Source organism: Passer montanus, unplaced genomic scaffold (assembly GCF_014805655.1).
Source record: "Passer montanus isolate IOZ18808 unplaced genomic scaffold, ASM1480565v1 scaffold12, whole genome shotgun sequence".
In the NCBI taxonomy this organism is placed as follows: Eukaryota; Metazoa; Chordata; class Aves; order Passeriformes; family Passeridae; genus Passer; species Passer montanus.
Genome location: NW_024358722.1, coordinates 11,306,167 through 11,323,097, shown reverse-complemented (window position 1 = coordinate 11,323,097; position 16,931 = coordinate 11,306,167). Strand labels below are relative to the sequence as shown.

The 16,931-nt window shown below is 41.7% G+C and overlaps 1 protein-coding gene across 10 annotated transcripts in view; it reads right to left on the bottom strand.

Annotated features, from left to right (window-relative positions):
* The window catches only part of TRERF1 (transcriptional regulating factor 1), a 101,814-nt gene that overhangs the window by 84,041 nt on the left and 842 nt on the right, over positions 1-16,931 (bottom strand). The window contains exon 1 of one of the 10 annotated variants that reach the window (XM_039697985.1): positions 16,343-16,421. The exons of the other annotated variants lie outside the window; for them this stretch is intronic. The gene's annotated coding sequence lies outside the window, so the exon portion shown is untranslated. Of the gene's footprint in view, positions 1-16,342; positions 16,422-16,931 lie in introns of those variants that run through there. 10 annotated transcript variants of the gene reach the window in all.

The following is a 16,931-nucleotide window of genomic DNA, read 5'->3' as shown; positions in this document are numbered from 1 at the left end:
AGAGAGCCATACTTAGAACAATCAGACCATAGACTTATAAAGGATCACACTTGCAGGACAATCCTTTCCAGTCACAAGCAGCTACACGATAGCTGTTTGACTCAGCAAGGTCATCACAACATCCTAAAACACACCACCTCCCCACTATGGCAAACCCACAACAATGGCTTCACACCACCCCCGTCCCTCACCCCCAGTGGGGAAAGTGGGGCACCACCGTACCCCAAATAGCAAATATAATAGGAAATACAACAGCACAATCTCGCTAGGTGGACTGGGGGCTTTCTCAACACCCCAAGACCGGCACAAAGACTATGACCCAGATGCCAGTGTATGACCAGACTCACCCCAACAGCAGCAGGCCAAAAGCAGTGCTCTTCCCAAGGACATTTTAGAAGCAGAAGCAATCCAATCCAGCAGATTTAACCATTTACACCAAATGTGGGCCAGCTGCTCACAGCCAGCTCAGCCTCACCTTGCAGGCCCGTTCTCCTCAAGGACACCAGCGACAACCAACAACACTCCATCAAGATTTTTTACTACAATCTGCAAAAAGTCCATAGTGCAAGCAAGGAGACAAACATCCTGCTAGACTGAGGACATGTCAACCACTGGAGGAAGGGGAAGAAATGGAAACTAGTGGCCTGAACTACAGATGTTCAAAGCTTAATGACTGGCTGCTCTGCCTACAGGGACATAGAGGGAGTCAGAGCCACAACAGCTCTGTGAGCATGGCACAGTGAGAAGAGAACCTCATTTCTCTTCAAGGACATCATACTTCCTAAATGATCTCAGGCAGCCTCCACACTGCTGCAGCACCCTGACCTCACAAATGCCTTCCAAAGGCTGCAGCCTAGTGCTTTGGCCTGTGCTGCCTTCTCGTGCTTGCCTCTCCCCACACCTCTCACTGACTCTCCTCCTTACCTCAGTGTTTGGCGCAGGTCTGGGCACAGCAGCACTGCCCAGCACCAAGAGGTGCTGGGAGCCAACATGCTCGAGCAAGCCCAGGGGGAGCAAGAGGAAGGAGGAGCCCCCCAACAGAAGAGCGGAGCAGGGACACCAATCTTAGCAGGCAGCAAACACAATTTGGCCAAACCTAACTACCCCATCTGCAATCCCAGTTTCAGTGGGCTGCTGACTTCAGACTTCATAGGAAAGTAATTGTTGTGAACGATGCTGTTCTGCTTTATCCTCATTAACATCACTTGCTTATTTTTTCAAAAGCAGAGATGCTAACTATCACTTCTGCTCAGGGCTGTGTAACACAACTAGAGGCTTTCCTTTCCCACACTGAGAAGCACCTTACAGGAAAGATTTTAGCTGTCTGTACTTAGCAAAGTAAGCTTTAGTCCTTTCCCTTTAGCATCTCCACCACACAAAAACCACACAGGTTAGAGCCCTTTTTCTAAAAATTCAGATGTTAATTAACAGTGAAAGGGCAGTGTTAATAACTTTGCTGTTTTTAAGCTTGCTGAGATCATACTCCATATAGCAATGAAAGAGGAAATGTCCACAACCAACAGCAAAAAATAAGCTAAAACTGTCTGTGGATCAGTGAAAAAAGGAAAAATTGATGAACAATGCAGGAACAATTAATTGGGCTATTGAGTTGTATGTACAGACATGACTGTAGACAGGGTGCATATTTTTACCACACACAAATGTGTGGTGAGTTGGAGTTTCTCATTTGCCTTCTGCCATGTTCATTTATGTAGTCTGCTCCCACGGCCCCCACCAAGAGCAGTGCTCTCCAACACCTGCACTGTCTCCTGGGGAAGGAGAAGCCTACCTTTGGACCAAATAAGAGTTCACCATTTTTTTCTGGGTATTTTTGGAAGTAAATAAAGGGCATTTCTACTAGAAACAGTTTTATCCCAGGATGGAAGATGGTACAACACAAAACTATACAGTGCCATTTGCATTTTAAACTCAACAGTTTCAAGATCAATCTTCTTCAGCTATTAAAAAAGATTCAAAAACATGCTGAGTGGAGGCAAAGCTTATACTTCAACACACTACTTCTGATATTTGAGAGGTTCAGCACAGACACTATCCCATAAACTTTCCAGCATCATATTTATGAGCACACGGACACATTTATTTCTTTGGATAGAAAACATGGAATAGATGACCATCACATCACTGGTGAAAACTGCTATGTCATAAAATAGCCCATAGCTACTGGAATTTATAAGTTCCTGTAACCAAGTAACATGTGCCAAGCCAGGCAATCTTGATGAATTACATTAGAAGCCTATAGAATTCTCAGAAATAATTAATTTGCTCAGTGTTGCATCTGCACAAAGACATACATACACTCACATTTCTGAAGGAAAATAAATTCTGACTTCTTACGTTCACGAATTTCCCCTTGAGGATACACCTGTAAGATTATTAACTGTAATAAAGCTCTAAAATGGATGCTAAAATGGTGTTTGAGGGCAGCATCCATCAGACACTCCAAAAACATACATAAGCTAAATTCTAGTGCACTATATAAAGGCAAGTTTCAGCTAGAAAGCTTTACTGTGATTTGTGGCACTTTAAAAGCACTCTTGTAACAATTTTAATAGTTTAAAATATTGGAGTTTAGTCCCAAAGAGATGTAGCTAGTGCTAAACTGCCATTTTAATGGAATTTTTGCACCCTCTCTCCATGCTCTACTTTATAAATAAACCTCTAGACTTTTTATTGATTTCTTTTAACATGATAGATTGAGCCTCTCTGGCAGAGAGGGCAAAAGAACAGCACACGAAAAATTACAGGTTCACAGTTTGTGAAAGGGACAATAACAAAACCCCCAAGAGAAAAAATTACAACACAATGCATACAGGCCTGTGTTCACTGCTTTCAGATCTGCCTTGTGCATATGTGAATATATATGTATCTGCCATGACTTCCTCACTGAATTCACCGTGAAAAATAAGTAAAACACATACAGTTGCATGATGTGCTGCACATCCTTTCAGTTACAAAGCCTAAACTCCACTTCAGCGTGCCTGACTTGAGTAGCTGTGCTCTGAAGTGGTGCAGGACATGCCATCAAAATTATTTCAAAGATTTTGTAGTAGTCCAAGGTTGACGTTCTGCAGATGCATAAGTAAAAACACACAAGGAAGTTTTTTCTATTGTATCTATATATCATCTATATTAGAGTAAATTAATACAGTCAGTTGGTCTTAGAGGGTCCTGTGCCAGACAGCTCACGAGGATACTGTCCTGCTGACCCAAATTCTGCAACCAGCTCTGCCCATGTGGGCACTGCCAAGTGCACTTGTGGTCAAGCTGTGAGATCACTCCTCCTCCTACGACCCAGCTCAGAAACATACTACAGAAACACCATGGCAGAATAAAAGCTTACTACCCCTGTGCATGGATGTCCACCCACAGGAAGGAGAAACTGTTAGTTTTCTGACACAGAGACAGACCTACTTTAAGTCGTGTGATCCAATTCTCACTTGCCAACATTATGCAAGGGATAAGCAGAACAGCTCATACCACAGGTTTCTTTCTTACACAGGAAGAACATGAAGGACAACCAAACAAAAAAGCAACAGAATACAGGCAGCAAACTAAACTAGGTAAGTACAGTCAAAAATATTTAGCAGCCTTTTGTCTTTATCCTGTTTGGTTTACCTCTCCTTACTGTATTTGGTTTACCTTACTCCTTACTGTATTTTTTAAATTCTGGATATATTCACTATATATGTGACTAGATTAAAAAGATTCCTTGAACACATGACTGTGCAATATGATTTAAATTCTTTGCAAGATCTCACAAACTACTGTGTGCTTAATTTTAGAAACAAGGACAACAAAAAAAATAAAAAACCCAACAACGTCTGCCATTTCCATATGTGCTCTATATTTCACTAGTTCTTTACCATAAATGAAGAAAGAAAAAAAAAAAAAACCAGACCAAAAACCTCCCCACAAAAGAATGTTAGGGACATTATGTCTTTCCTGACACTTTGAAATACAAGGTACTTCTGACTTGTTGGCAACCTAGACATCTGTTACACCAAGCTGCCCCCAACTGAAACACAGGAGTGGTAATTCAGAGAGCTATTTGTGGAGATGTGAAGATGATGTGACAGCAGTATCATGGATGCTGGGGGATTCTGGTCACACAATGACCCAAAATGATTTTCAGTGGACACAGCTGCACCATTCCAAGTCCGGAGCGACTACAAGTCTCCTCAGATCCTCCTCTTGGTGGCTGCTTCTCAGATGATGGAAAGAGATGCAACATCAGCAATTACTATCACAGCAATGATCCATGGAATGCAATGCACAAACGTGCAATGTAACAGCAACCAGTTACACAACCTGAACAGCTCGGGATGCTTGACAAACACGGGGGGAAAGGCAGGTTCAGAGTGGGAGTCTGCCAGACGCAAGATTTCATGTCACATCTCAAACCAGCCCTGCACCACCCAAGTCACCAAGCAGGGATGCAACACATATCCAATTCTGTTCCTGGGGGCTGGTACACACGCACATCAGAAGGGACTTCATGTTTTCCCTGATTTAGCCAAACCACATATACAGACCCAAAACTAGACCTCTTGACTACTACTTGAAGGTCACATCTCTACAAGTGGACAGTGGAACTGAAAGACCAGCACTGCTACCAATCATGCTGCTGCTCTGTGAGGAACATGACCTTCAGAGGCCAATGCTTTCAGCCTGGTCTTTTTGCTGGTGCTTAACACACACAATTCTTTAATCCCATTAAGCATCTGATTTTTAAATACCGCTCCGCCTTGGCTCAGAGGCACCTGCTACTGACAATTATCAGAGAACATATGTAAGAAAAAAAAATAGCATATGGCTATACAAATAACTGCAGCAATGAAGTGCTCCTCGCAAGCTCTAAAAGAGACAAGTAATTGCAGCGGCTCTGTGGTGTGTGCGAGCACTGACCGCTCAAACACACAGGGTTACACCAACACGTGCCCTCCCAGCACATCCCCAGCCCTTCCCCCTGCATCCCCTTGCTCTTGGCTACGGCAGAAAAAGAGTTGTAAAAAAATACAAAGTGTGTGAATGGATATCAGTATGTTTCACATGCCATCAGCCCAATCCAAAGCTGTTCCTGCAAGTCTTCCTGCAGGCCTCCTTGCCTTTCTCCCTGGGCAAAGGGCACTGACTGAGACACACAAAAGAAGAGAAATCTCTCCACATCCATTGAATTGTCAGATGAGTTTGTTTCGCTGTGTTTTTTGGGGTTTTTTTTTACGTTATTGGGATGAGTCCCATCCTTACAGCCTCAGCCTTCCCAAAATAGTAAAGATAAATTAAAATGCTCTACATATGGGACATTATGGCTGGAAGTTTAGCAGGAGAGTTAGAACACCGGTTGTCCTTTTGTCTCTGTGCACACTGGTACCACCAGCAGCTTGCTACCAAGTCTGCTGCACTCAAATGCACAAATTCAACATTTCTCCCTTTTCTTAATGTATTTATTTTTCCTCTGGGAAGTGACTTACTTTAAAAATTGCTTTGTGATTAAAAAACATAGCAATCAACTTTTCAAAATGTCAACTTTAATTTGATTTTTGTTTCCCTCCTCCCAGGTCCTCAGGCTCTCACAGGAAACCCCTATGCCTCCATTTTACACTCTGCCACAGCTGTAGATCTACATCAACCCCAGAGGGAAGCTCCAAAACCTGGAGATTTCTGGTAGAGATGAGGAGCTCTCAACTCCCTGACATGGAGCTCAGCTCTGCACATGGGACATTCAGCAACAACGTAAGAGCTTTTTTTACTCAGTCTCACAAGGGCAGGTTTTGCCCTGCAGGGCTACAGGGACATAACCTACCCAACAATGTGCCACAGCAAACTCCTGACCTGGTCACCAGAAGTGCCAAAAGGCACAGTGCTGTCCTTCGGATGCTTCTGCCGCAGCAGGGATCCTGGAACAACGCAGCATTAGGGGGCCACCCAGTCTGGCTGCACACAGAGAAGGAAAACAAGCTACATTCCCACCATTTTCAAAAGGTTTTACACCAGATCTTCATTTCTCCTCATCGCACAAGATTTTGAACATTTACGATGAAGTTATCGATGTGCCACAGTCAGCAAAGGAAGACTTGCAGCACAGAGCTATTGCTCAGTTAATAACCCAACAGCGAGGAGGAAAAAACCTCTGAATTTAGCATGGCTGATGTAAGCTGTGATGTCATTTCCACACATAGGCTAGTGAAAAAAAAAATTTTTTTTTTTCAGATCCAAGATACAGAGATATGTAAATTGCTTGGCTTCCATTTCAAATAAATAGTGTGAGATAACCCCAAAACTTAATAATGCTTTCAGCCTTCACTCCTGCTCTTCAGAAGACTCAAAGCCTTCGACAGGATCAGCTCACTGGGAGAGCAGTGTGCCAAACCACTTGTACAGGCACGCACCCTCAGCACCGTCCCACCCAGCAGTGCCAGCACAGTCTGGTTCTCACTCTTCAACAAAATGTTTGGTTTGGGCTTTTTTTTTTATTTTGGAGGAAGTAATTTTAAAGAAAGAATAGGAAAAAAAATTTTGCTCTAACAGCTGTAAAGGATTTTTTGGCATAATTATGGGCAAAATTAACTATTCTCTAAGGACAGATTAAACAAGCCAAGCAAAACAGGTCAGAAGATCAGAGAGAAAGGACATCTTAGAATTATGAAAGATGCTCAGCTAAATTAACAAAAAGAAAAAAAAAAGGCACCAACAAAAAAAAACCCTTCAGCCAAATAGAAGAAACTGCTGAAAGAACAATTTGAAGGTACAAAGAAATTCACTTACTAAATTTGGGTAATTCAGGAAATGCTGCAGAATAATTTTACCACTTTTAAAAAATAATTACTTTCTTTAAATTTCCCCCCCCCCCCCCCCCCCCAAAAAAAAAGGTAACTTCTTAATAGGAACTTTGCTGTAAGTGCTGTGCTTACCTATTATGCCAGTAAAGAATTTCAGAACTTGAGAACATTTATAAGAAAATTCAACCTGGAGGGTAATTTTCCTGAAATTTCTGTTTGGCAAATGAAAATAGTGTTTTCAACAGATGAATATCCTTCCCTGTAATTGTTATTCTGTTGCCATCATGTAAATTGGTGTTTTACACAAATGCAGCTTGAAACCTACCTACTGAAAGAAAAACAATCCAAGATAAAACCAAGCTGCACAGAACAGGGTAGAACAGTACTAATAACATGTAAGCACAGGTTTCTAAATAGTAAAAAAGAGGTCGTTGCATAATTTATTCATTTTCCTACCAGTTTCACAGATGAAGATAGCGGCACCATGAGATAGCCAAAATATTTTTTTTTGCCTTTAGCTTAGTAATTTACAAGCCTTTGAGTTTCACTGTGTTTTGTTATTGTTGTTCACTGGGAAAATACTGTGGAAATAACATTTACCTGCATTCTCAGTCTACAAAGCTTGCTAAGTGCAGCTCCATAGAGACACATCCCCAGCAAGCACCACACAGATTTACCGTAAATTGGTGACTAATCCTTACAGCTTACCCTGTACGTGCATCACTGAGTCAGCTTGAAAGTTTGTTCATTCACTCAAACACCACTTCTTCCACTCTCCTCTCTCTCTGATCAGCAGGCAGGTGTGAAATCTGCCTTTCCTCCATTCAAGGAGAGCTTCTTACTGCCTGAACAGGCAAAAAGGTGCAGGTACAAAAACTTGCTGCTCTTGTAGAGGATTGCCCTAAGAAAACGCACGCTTGCCTACAACAGCATAAAACCAAACAGACCAAAAAAAGAAAGCCCTACATTTGCTTTCAGCAAGAAACTTCTGTGTATGGAAGGAAGGAGCCCTGCAGGGAGGGACTCTCCAGGGGGCACAAGCTGACCCTGCTACTGGAAAAACTTCCCGGTTCCCACATTTGGCAATCTAACATACACAGCCTGCGAGAAATGCCCAGTTTAAATTTTACTGGTAACAAAAGCAGTAGCAAAATAATGCAGGTACATATTCTAGATAGCTGTAATGGCCATATATGACTTTGTATTTGCTGAAGCCTAAAATAAGATGCCCCATTCTTTTGTTCTCTTTTTTCATTTCTCGCAATTTACATAATTAGCAGTACGGATTTTCCAGAAATAACCTGAAAGTAAAAGTTCTACCTGAAAAAAAAAAAAGGAAGAAGAAAAAGAGCTGTTTATGCAAAGGATAGAGTGGGGCTTAAAATGTAAGGATTTTCCTTGCAGAACCGAAGCCCATCATCCTTTGTAATTATGATACTTCAACTAGAAGAACACAATTATTACAAAATAAAATAATTACAACAAGAAGCTGCAGTCAGTCATACAGAGAGACGCAACCTTGCACCTTCTTTCAAACAGTCACACAGGTAGTTCAACCAACTATAACAAGAGCAGGCATTGCTACAGATGACTAAAAATTGAAAAATCTGATCCAAAACTGAGCACACAATCAAACGGAAGCCTTCCCATCAGCCAGCTTTATGTTGAAATCTATGTGCCACTGCCCTGTAATGTCTGCACTGGAACCTTACTCGTTTTGGACCATCGCCTACTGGCTGAGAGGTGGCCTTTAAAACCAGATGAGCCCATGTTATTTTAATGAACCCCTACTTTAACTAACGATCGAGCAGTTAGCCTAGGGATTGTATGCTGACAGACTTCCACCATCAAAGTACAGCTCCTTTCAAAAATTAAAGTAATTCTGTGGTATTAGTCTATCATTTATGTATATGCATGCAACGTCCAGATTAAAACTTCTGAAAGTTGGAAATCGTTGAAATAAAAGTCTGCTAAGACTTTATTTTATCATTCCCAATCATGTTAAGCAGTACCTTACTTTGCAGGCAACCACATTTGGCTTAACTTACATTCTTTTCATTAACAAAACAGTACTTAATCCAATGTCTTTTTTCTGTGAACCTCCCTTTTCAGGTGTATTATTTCTTTAAATCTAAAGCTGTTTTCAACTTCAAAGACCAACTTTTTACTACAAGCAATATAGAAGCAGTAAAATTCATCCTCTGCAATGCATCTTTGGTTTTCAAGTATATAAACGGTGAAATCTTTTTTTGTTTTACCTGCAAGGCATATTCTCTTATTCATGCTCTTTCATTATAATAGCAGCAACTTTTTCTAAAGTATTAAAGTTAATTATAAACCATCTTTTACAAAATTTCATAGTCCTAGAAAACCTTCTTTCCCTCACTTTAAAAAAATGTTGCCACTCATTTTTTAATGTTATCGAACTCATACAGACAGCAGCAATACTTTCTCATTGTGATCCATGCTGCTCGCATACCAATTTACAAAATTCTGACAGCATAAAACAAGCTTAACTGACCAAAAAAAAAAATTCAGGGAATCACTGTTCACCACCACAACTGAGAAACTCCTTTAAAGTCTTGGAAACACAGCATCAATGGAAGAATGAGAGAGAATTTGTCAGCCCATACTTCTGCAAATATTTTAGCTTAGAGGAACTACAGCCACCTTAAATGGATATATGCCCCTGCCATATTCAGAAATATGAGTTTAACGTAGTTATGAATATGAATCTCACTTCTCCAGACATAAATTGCCTGCTAATTTAGAAACCTCTCTCCACTCCCCCGCTCGGTACCTGATGCTTTGCCATGCAGACTTATTGGAACCCATGGCGATGGTGTGCAGGGCATTCCTGCAGATTGGGACAGAAAGGTCATTAGTGCTTCTCTGCTTGTGCTCAGAGACACCTTCTAACAAAGCAGACACTTGGTTCCTACAGCCTGTCTTACCTTGGCGTGATCAGGGGAGAGAAAGCCCTTGCAGACAGAGGTAAGAATGCCATTTCTGATGGCATTCCTTGCCATCAAATGCCTCCATGCAAAGATGGCATCTTGCCCTATTTGGCATGCTCCTGCTCGTGGCAAGTGTGTTGCCAGAGAGTCAGAACTTCAAATAGCTTTACTCAACCCTTTCAAATAAAGTATCCCAGCTCAGCATCTCACCACTAAAGCATGTCAGTCTCTGAGATGGTTTTCCACCTTATTTTTGCCAGAAGCTAATTATAATATCACTGCAAGTACTTGTTTATTATCATTGCTCTGATGCTGAATTCACATTTTTACAGTGATCAATAAAAACTAAATCAGCTCACTACACACTCAGCCCACACATGAAGAAAATTAATTTAACAAGATCAAAGTTTTCTACCTTCTACCGCTGTAAAATCACAACCAGCCTGATGTTTTTTGCCAGTTATCTTTGAAGAATGATTGGAAACGAATAAAAAAATCATTCTGGAAGCATATACTGAAATTGCAGATACAGAACAGAGATAGGAGGACACATGCAAGCAACCACATGGGAGACGTCTGCTTGAATTTGAACTGCATGGCAGGCCAAAGTATCAGCGCTCTTGCAAAGCTGCACCACTCAGTGTAGCTGAACATGAAGCATTTCTTCTGTTTCACCAAGATACATAAGGGTTCCCCTGCAACGCTAAATATAAGTTTTCGAAAGGTAACCAAAAAACCCCCAAAATCATGCCACTGAGTTAACATCTGAACTGCTTCCACACATTTCCCTACAAAGGGGCACAAGCAGCAACAGAACTCCTGCGTTCAGCATTGAGCTATACATGGCGTGTACTTGTGGTTCAGGTGACTACAGGCTCCAGCTCAGCTTTGGTAATGGCCACAGAGCTCAGGGCTATTTCAAGGCCCACTGTGGCCTAGGAGTCATTGAAGATGTGCTTTCAGCCTCTCAAAAGAGTGCAACGTGCAGCCCTCTGCTTGCTGAAAGCAGCAAGGGGCCAACTCAAACACCACCATCTCTCTGCAATGTAAGCCCAGCTTGCACACTCAGGATAAAACAAAATATAAAAGAGGCAGACCAAAAAAGATGCAATTGAGACGATGTTTACAGTTTACAAAACTTTAAGTCAATATCCTAAATATTTCAGGGCTTTGGCAGCCTACATTTTAGGAAAAAGAAAGCTCAGTTTAGATATGTAGGGTCTTCCAAGTATTCCTACTTTTGAACAATGTAAAGTCTGGCCAGCACCCATTATTTTATTTAATACACTGCTACTGTTGCTAACAATGCTAATTTTAACATCACAAAAAGAGCAAATAGGTAGCAAATCTGCTTAAAAAATAACAACAGCACTATTTACTAGTCAGAATTGGTTTTTTCTGGTACAAACAAGATCTTCCACTAGGACATCTTCTCCACCAGCAGCCAGAGACAGCAAGGTAGCAGCAGAATGAAGCACTGGTGGTACAAGTCCAGGAGGCAGCCAACACCTTGCACCTACAAGCACTTTCCAAAGAAGCCCCATTTACCTCCTCCTTCTTCATGAACCACTGCACTGCCCAAAGAGTAAATAACTTTTAGTTTCTGATCACAACATGTATTAAAATCACCTCATCTTATGTCTCCAAACTTTCACAGATTTACAATGCAGTATCTCCTAACCTGCAGTATTTAAAAATTGTATTCAGAATTAAAGTACATGGGATCTCTTTTGAGGAAAAAATATTTTTACATATGGACAACATACTTCATAACATGTTTCCTGCTCCCCAATAAAATGCGTTGATTTCTGCCTGCAGAACAGAGGGCTATTTCAAGTTATGCAAAGCTCTAGCAGTATTCATTTCACGAGGATCCGCTTAAGATCATACTCTTGCAAGAGTACCTATATGCATTAGAGCCACAGGACAGCAGGTTTACCTTACTGACATTCCAGAATTGTTAAGAAAATGAAAGAAGTTACTATGTAGGTCAAGTGTGGAATTAAATTTTTTTAAAAAGCCTAATGTAGCTGTAATTGGCATAACCCTCCAAGTGTAAATAGAGATCCTTCCAGGAAAATGCACTTCTAGTTCTGATTTGGCATGTGAAACATACAGGACTGGGAAAAACACTTTCCTGCTAGTACAACTGCAACTCAGACAGGACCCTCACCTACACAGAAGTGTTGCAAAACCCCTCAGTGCCCTAATAATATTCACTATTCACCAGCAGAATTTTTGGTTTACTGAGGAAAATGTATTTTAAGTCATTTCTACACACACCAGTATTAGCTATTTTTTAGTTTTAAATATAAAAACTAGAACACAGACTTCCTTCCTATCCACCCTCATGCCCCCCCAAACACATATACACTAAAAATATATAAATAAAGGAAATGAAACTTCCCCATCAATGAAAATTGGGGGGGGCAAGGGGGGAGGGGGAGAAGAAGAGAGGAGGGAGTGGAGAACAAAGACAAAAATTACTTTTTTTTAATTTTTAAGGCATAGGACTTCATCCATTCTCAAGTTTTAAACTTGCTTTGCAGTGTTGGGTACTTTTTTTTGCACAGTCTGATGACGAAATTATTTAGGATTTGACATTCACTGAAAAAGCCTTTAAAAAGAAAGTACCTGATATAAATTCTGCACCTCAAATGGCCCCTGTCCTTTAAGAGTCCTGGTAAGCCTTGTTCTAGCCAGATGGCGTGAACAAAAACCTCACCATCAGGGATCCTTTAAAAAGGAGGTGCTGATAATTTAACATTTAACTTACACCTACCTGCTTTGCTGGGGCAATCCTTCCCAGTCTGTATTTTTGCAGTCTTTACATGCCAGGGTTAGCTAGAGTAAGTTTAAAATCTAAATCTGAGTTTTTCCTTTTTACTGAACATGAGATTTTTGACAAAGGGAGGGCAGGGAAGGAGTCAAAAAAGACCATCTACAACAATCTTGCTTTGCCATAGTTGCAATGAACTTTAAACATGAAGAGAAAAAATGGCAAATGAAAACAAAACCTTGCAGCTCTGTACTTCAAGGACATATCACAATGCGGGCTCTATAAAAAATCTTACCATGAGCAGTTGATGAGGGGAGGGAGGGGAAAGCCAGAAACCATTTTCTTGCTGAACTAAACAGACAGGAGAAAATTTGTGACAAGACCCAGGATGGCTGCTTTAGACATTAGTGGGGTGTGGAAACTTGGCACTTGTCACCGTGTGCCTGGGAAGTGACAACAGCCCACCTGAGCAGTGGATGGGAAGCCGAAGAGAAGCAATTTGTCTGAAATTCTAACAAAATTTAAACTGTAAAGTGGAGAATGACAAACTGAAATGAAATTTGAAAAAAAAAAAAAATCAACTACCTTTTGACTCTGTCTCATATCAGGATTTTGGGTCTTTCCAGAGCAAATCATCCGTCAATTATGAAAACTTAGGTGGGCTGTTCATGTGCGACACATTACTCTTTGTTACAGAGTAAGCTGAAACCACAAGACTCATTTCACTCAGAACCTCAAAATATAACTAACGCTCCAGGAGTATTCCAAAACCCAGCAACACCCCCACTCTAATGCAAAGAGTTTAAACTTAAAAAAAAAAATATCAAATACTATTACACAGTAATAAGGTATATATTTAAGAGCATGTCCTGGGTTCCCCAAACCATTAGCCTCTCAAGAAGAAAGTAACATAAATTATGTATTTTCCTTCAAGTTTCTGTGGCAGCAGGTTGCACCCTGAGCACATTTTCCAGTTTTTCCCCACACAAATCAGTGGTTTGGGGTTTTTTTCTGCTGCAGTTTTGAGCAGGTCCAGGTGAGCCCACATCCCCACCATCATGAAGTGACACAGACAAGCCAGAAAGAGAGAAAAGAAACTGCTATCAAAACACTATTCCTTCTGCCCACAGAAACCAACATCCAACAAGAACCAGTGTCAGTATGAGCTGCTGGCAGACTGCGTCACCCACTCTGTCCTCCTGGCCAGCCTGGACATACAGAGACAGCAGCAAGGAGATGATGGTGCAAGAGCCCATTCTCAGCCTTTCAGATCTAACAGGAGATACTCCCACAAGCTCCATAGTTAACCTGGTGCCTAAACCCATGCTGCTCAAAAGCAGTTTCAGTGAGTCTCTTTAATCTGCTTGGTTTCAAGCAAAGAGTTTTTAAAGACAAAAAAACAACCCAATAAAATTGTTGCTACTGATCTTTGAGTCAGGTTCAGACCTACTCACTGAAGGAAGAGTCGCCTTTCTTAAAATATATTTGAATGTGCTATTTTAGTCTTTATCTTAGAAGGCCCAATTTCCCCTCACAGCCCTGCAAGTGATTACAATAATAGGTTTCTCAGAGATGGACAAGTTAAGAAGAGGTTTTGTAACTTCACATATAGCAAAACATATGGAATTTGCTGCCTGCCTTTTCCTTTGGTTTTGAATGGAGCACCCCCAGTCCCTCCCAACTCTACCCTTGGAAGCAGTGCCATGCAAGTCCGTGTGGCCCCTGTGCTCCTCACCTTATGTAAATAACCACGGGTGTGGCAGCTACGCCAGGCAGAACTCACACGTGCACTTGAAGATGCTTTTGCCTTCTTCTCTCAGATGGAGGGCAGGCAAAAGGATCGGTTAATTTCAGGGACAGGAAAAATGGTAATTTTGATGATAATTTTTTATTGGAACTATGTAGCTCTCAAAAGAATGCAAGGGGAGGAAACAAATTGTTTCCACACCAACCATTATTTTGTGTTTGTCAAACGCTGCTTGCTTTAAAAAAAAAAAACCCCAAAAAAAAACAAACACGTATTTCTAAGGAAGCTGAAATGAAACTGCCTTATCTCACAGTTATTATGACACATATTAAGGAGGCACAACGCAGGGCCCTTCTTTTTTTACACTGTCCCATTATAATATTACCAAAGAGAGAGAAGGGCCTTCTCCAACACTTGGCAGAATAAGTTTTTAGGTGACATATCCTCCATTTGATTAGAACAAACAAACAAAAAAAAAGATCAAAATATTCACAGCAAAATATTAACTTACTGTTTTAGTAGGAAACCTACAGTACTTTACAGAACTGCTCTTGTATTTTTCTCACACTCCCTGCCAGATGTCAAGTTATGAGCACAGTTTATAATTGCAAGCCTCACTGTATCACCTGAAGAATTAAAATGGCCACAAGAAGAGAAGGAAGTTTTGAGTTTAAAATCTAGGAATTCCTTTTTTCTATCTAGGCTAGTTGAGCACTACCCAGAAGCAAAACAAACCTAAACAAGGACTTACTTTATGGTCTTAATGAATACTGGAGGATTCTCAATAGGCAGGTCATCATTAGTAACATACAGGTTGAGAAAATGAAATGGCTTAGAAATGGAGACTGTTTCAGTCTATCGAAATACAACATGAGTCAATGTTAGGTAGAGAGGTTAGTCATGCTGTGGTTTATTTATGCTCATGTTGGCCCATGATACTAAACACTGGAGGCAGGATGCCTGCCTAGCTACCTGTGGCCTCATCCATCTTCCCCAGGGAGGGATGCCAACGGCAGAACATACACTGACACAGCAGCTTGATTAAGCTCTGGTGTTTTCACATCACCAGAAGGCCAGTTCTCCAGCTCACACTCAGGCTAAGTTTCAGTGAAGTGCATTACTTGTATTTGAGTTCTTTTGGCATTTCAAGATACACGGGTTTGACCACCACACCACAGTGCTGCTCAGGTCCTCACTAAGGTCTCCAACTTTAGAAACACAAGCTGCTAATCGATGGCAGAACAGATTATTCTAGAGTGTTCATTTGCACCAAACTTTTTAAGTAGGCTATACTTAAGCCTTTAATTTTTCCAAAGATTATCAGAGTATCCTCTACAGAAGAAAGAAAGTGCATACAACACGTTTTCTTCATATAAAAAATCACTCATCTAAAGTCTAGGAAAAAAGTCTTTATTTGTTTTATGCAAAGCTGCATAGTATGCATGCATAGAGCATGTGTGGAGCAGCCCTCCTATTGTTATATGTGTGCCTTCGACAACACTTAGAAAAAAGGTAAGGTACCAGCCAGGGCATATTAAATTTTGTAACTTCAGAGGGCAATAAAGCAAAATAGGTCATTTCTAGATAGATACACCTCATTAATGCAACAGCTCCATTCTGATCCAACTGAACATCCAAGACCACGAAGCAGATAAACGATGACAGCAAACAGCTGCACGTACCACATGCAGGAACAACTCATGCACACGCTGACATTGTAATGATGGGTCACTTCATCATGACTCTATACCCTGAGTGATGGCAGCAGACAAATCCCTGGTCCCCAGGGAAGCTCTGCGGGCCAGAGGCCCAAGCAGGATGGGTACAGGCAGCAGAGTGGCCCTACCGAGCAGCCAGGCCAACCCAGACAGGCGAACTCTCTCTTCCCATACCACAGTAAAATTGTAGCTACCAAAGGCATAAAACTCCCCCCTCAGTGATTACATGCTTAAAACATTAATCATGCAGTTAAACACTTCACAATATTTTCCATAAATATTAAAGCTACAGGTCATCCTACGTATTTTACTGCCATCATGTCAGAATGTACGAACCTCACCTGTAACTATCTGAATAATGACCAGCACTGATGCGCAAGGACAGCAAGTGCAGGTCAGATTTTACTGGACGAAGGCAATAACCCGGCTAGGCTTACATCTCGATCAGTCAAGCCTGGTTAGTTGACAGGCAGACGTGAAAACCACTCTGTAAAGTCAGCAGAAGGATGAATAGGCATTATCCATTTATTAACTGGTTAACTGCCGATTAATTTCACTTGCAAATCGCCTCTCCGGTATTTAAACACCTGGCTGAGAGTTTTTGTTCCTCACCACCCCGTAATTTTGACGGGCCAGAAAAGCGGAGCGCCCCTCCAGCGCCCAGCCCGCCGCGCTCCTCTCTCCCGCAGGAATGGAGGGAGAAATCCCCATTCCTCCGACACGAGCTCGCCCCACGCGGTGCCGCCCGGGAAGGGCTCCACAGCCGAGCGCCGGCACCGCTCCACTCCCAACACTGACACCGAGACGGCACCGAGCGCGCTGCGGGACGAAGGACGGGAGGAGTAGCGCTTGGGTCGCCCACTCGTGTCACGGGCCGTGACGGGCAGCGCGGCTCGGAGAACTTCCGCGGCGAGCCGAGCCGAGCCGAGC